We start from the raw sequence: 4,334 nt of genomic DNA, 5'->3' as shown, positions 1-4,334 counted from the left end.
CATGATATCATGAAATGTGAGAGGGAACCTTAGAGATCATCTAAGGTAATTTCTTTATTTTACAGATGTGGAAACAGCAATATTCTACTGGAGTTGGTTGGTTGTATATAGTCCTCTAATCTTAAAACTCAACAACTCAGAATCCTTTACTACACAGCCTCTGTGCTAAAGATATGTAAACATCTTGCTTCAAAATTCCTTGACTTCCTCAAGTCCAGTAACGGTTATATCCACTTCCACCATCCTCCAAACATGGCAATGTCTTCTAACTCATCATCAGTTAAATTAGGGATTCTCAAACTTTAACCTATCTCCAGATGACCTGGGGACCTTGTAAGAAACACAGACTCCTAGACCTAGTCTCCAGAGATTCTTCTTTTGTGAATCCACAGTGGAGTTCAATAATCTGCATTTTAACAACTGATTCTAATGCAGGAGTCCAGAGTTCACATGGCTTTACATGCTGACTTTGCCAGCATTTATAAGATTAGGATAAGTGTCTTTAGGCCTCAATTACATCTGTAAAATGGGCCTAAGAGTACCTGTTTTATAGGATTGTTGTGACAATTTGTGATATTATATGAAAAGCACATAGAGGGCATTTCAAAAGGGAATGCTGTCACTTCTCTGTGCCCACAATTTAGGTCAGTACACAATTTACCATGTGATAGTTAAAAACGGTAACATCTACATTTAAGTTAAATGTAAAATTATTATACAAAAACTCTAAGATAAATCAATAGGATTCTTAGTAAAAATTTAAGTATCCATTGTGAAGTAAAGCAATTTATAGATTATTGTGAAACAATCACTAACTCTCTTTCAATAGATCAGAACTTTAATAATAAACGATACACTTATGGACTTGTTAGGTGCCAAATATGGGGCTGGAAAGGGGGAATCTACTATATCAATTCAGCCACATGTTCATCCCTCTTCTTCTAATCTAAGTTATATTCTTACACTAAAACATACCTAATCTCTACCCTTCTTCTCCTCAACAATTGCCAGTTGATCACCCCCTCCTTCCTCCCTCCCTGCCAGAGCTTCCTGGCTGCCTAACATTTGTGTAGCGCTATGATAGGTACATAGAATGATGTGGCCAACGATTGTGACTGACAATAAACACTGTAGAAATTTAGATGAGGTAGAGATTACTCTGGGCTGGAGTGCTTAGGAAAACCTTTTGGAGGTGGTGGGAATTGAGCTGGTTCCTGAGGCATCAAGATAAGTTGGAGTTGGTTAGAAAAGGTCCTGCTTAACCCCAGGTAGAAAAGAGCTGGAGATTAGAAAAGAGTGCTCTTCAAATGGTTTTCAAACCTGTTTAGTAAAACTTGTGGGTTATTTACAGGTACTTTAGACATTCTGAATGGAATTTTATGTTAAAATGTATTTTAAGCATTAAAAACATCCTGTAATAAAAAGTATACACTCAAAATTTGTATTTGCCACATTATAATACAGTAGTTATGCTCTCTTGTGACTCCAGTTTATTAATTTTGGTCAGGCATGGAATAAAACTTCTACTGCCATTTTGTCAGTATTCAGAAAGCAATATGAGATTGCTAAGAGAGTTAATATAAAATTTATGCATTTTCTAGCTCTTTATCAGTATGAATCAGGATGGTTTTTCTTAATAAAGTGCAACAAATAAATTTGCATGCTGAATTTGCAGGCTTATTCATGTATATTACATGCTTATTTTATAATACCACAGCTGTCATTCGACTCCTCCAATTTAATGTCTTTTAAATTATCTCATTGATCTACTTAGAACTTTATTTTATAGAACTGTATTTTGTTTTTGTTTTTTTTGTTTTTTGACAGGAGTCATCAATGAAAAAGCAAAATAAAATTCTGCTGCTAAAAATATGTTGAAAGCCATAGTCTAAGATCATCTAGTCTCTACTCAATCTTAAAGTAATGGAATGAGATGTATAGAATATTTTAAGTACTTATTTGCAAGGAACTTTTGAGCAGTGAAATAATACTTTGATGGTTGAAAAGATTTGATGGTTTGCAGGGGACTGAAGGAGAAGAAAATAGAGCCATAGAGAATATGTCATAGACAATTAACTGCCTGACATATCTGGGAGGGGAGAGGGTCTGGAGAAGAATAATTGTGATAAAAATAAAGGAGAAAAAGTATTGTTGCAAAGTCATAACTGGAAATTCATGGTGCTGGTAGGATATTGAAAGATTGAGGGAGAAAGGACAGGAACCAAGAGATGTCCAGATTTTGGAACAGATTTTTAGAAGAACAGGAAGAAAGGTATGTGAAGAATCAGGCATGAAGAGATAATAATGACTTCATTTTAAATATGGTTCATTTTATTACTAAAAGTTATGTCCTTAGAGGATTTATGCAAATGGAATTGTTTGCTAGATATATGTGGATATAGTAGAAGCTCTACAGAGCACCGTAGATTGGGGTTTCTTTAGGTGTGAATGAGAGGTACACTAGTGAGAGCAGACAAGATCTTTGGAAGGCAGTGGAAAGATGGGTTTAGAGGACAAAAGCAATACTCTACAGAGGAGGAGCAGAATCATAAAAGGAGAAATAAGAGTAGTCAGAAGAAAGAGGAGAGCCAGGAAAGAAGCAGAGTGCTAATATGTGGTGTCTGAGCAAAAAGAAGAAGAAAAAACAAGCGGGAGTCTAGCCAACCGAATTTCATTTAATGTGTCGTCTTATAAGCTACTGGTCTGTGACTCTTTTCACAGGCTGAATGACAAACACTCATGTTCCACTTTCCTCCCTTTTCCCTCTGTCCAGCTGACAGTTGAGAGTGTTACCACTTCTGAGACCCATTTTGTTGACCATGGCCTCTTTAGGGTAAGAAGGTAATCTAGAAAAGACTGAGACAAGACTGACTAATGTAATGTTAGGTTTCTCTGTTGACCTCTTGATGTCACTAGCACCATGGAAGCAGACAATCTATGTCTTAAATTCAGCTCTAAAGAGGACATTTTGATAAGGTTTACATAAGTCATGCTTTTTCTCCAGATCACACAGTTTCAACCTTTGCTTACATTATCATAGTAACCCATACGTCGTAATCTACAGTGTTATTAGGAAAAACAAGCAAAAGAAACCTACAAATTCAACCATGACCTACATTTTGGAGAGTGATTTTAGATTTACTATGGTGCTCATATCATCTTCTGGTATGTCCCTGACATTCTGGACAAATATTCAAATCTGTTTTTTATTGTTTAAATCTTTGCCTGTATTCATTTCATTTCACATTACAGGATAAAATGAATAATAAAATGTCTAAATTATATACGTTTCACAATATGGACAAAGGAATGAAGACTGTTAAGAGACATAGTCACTCTCCCGAGAGACAAAGTGAAGTATAAGTCCTAGGTAGGTTTAAAAAATATGACTTCTCTTGACTTCTGCTCTTAGACTGAATGTTCAATAGAGTCCCTCCCAATTTTTTTGAGTATTGCTGTTTTTTAAATCTCCCAAATACCATGGCCTCTGCTCTGGATAACGAGTGCCTAACCCTAAATTTCCTGAAGAGATGCCCAAAGGTGAATTGGTATGTGCATGCCAATAGAAACATTCATCACAGGCTTTAATCAACATCGTTCATACAGAGCCTTTTGGAAACATACCATTCAGAAAGGGACTGGAAGTTAGGGATGGTACATATGAAGAGCTAAAAATAACACTACCAGTAAATATTTATGAAGCCCTTAGAATGTACCAGGTATCATGGTAAGCTTTTTATAGAAATGATTTCTATGGGCTAATTATTATTTCCATTTTAGATGTGGGAAAAGTGAAACCTAGAGAGTTTAATTAACATGTTCGAAATTACATAGCAAGTAAATAGGTGGAGGCAGGATTTGAATTCACTTCTGACCTGAAAGTGACCTTAAAGTGACCTTAAAGTCCATAATTTCAACCCTTCTGCTGAAAAACCTCTAGAAAGAAATAGAAAAACATACACAGGTATGTGTTGATAGACCATTTTAAGTGCTATAGGACTAAAATTGTTGTTATACAATTTCACCTAGCCATGAAACTCTGGCTTATCTAGAAAGATTACATCTGTAAAATGTAAAAACTTTTTTCTTGGATTAGCATGCCTTTTCTTAGCATGCTGAGCTCAAAAGTAATAGCTTTTCCAGTTATGACACTTGCAATTTGGCTGGAGGATATGAACGGCCCTTCCTGGACTACCAACTCAACAGCTGTTCACATTTACACAGTAGGTGAAAATTTATATTTAAAAAATAGTAGCTCATAAATAAAAAATATAGAAAAATGACAATTGCAAAAAAAGGAATAATTATATTCATGAGAAATGAACTGGTGAGTG

Source organism: Pteropus vampyrus, unplaced genomic scaffold (genome assembly GCF_000151845.1).
Source record: "Pteropus vampyrus isolate Shadow unplaced genomic scaffold, Pvam_2.0 Scaffold25, whole genome shotgun sequence".
Classification (NCBI taxonomy): Eukaryota; Metazoa; Chordata; class Mammalia; order Chiroptera; family Pteropodidae; genus Pteropus; species Pteropus vampyrus.
This window is presented reverse-complemented; position numbering follows the sequence as displayed.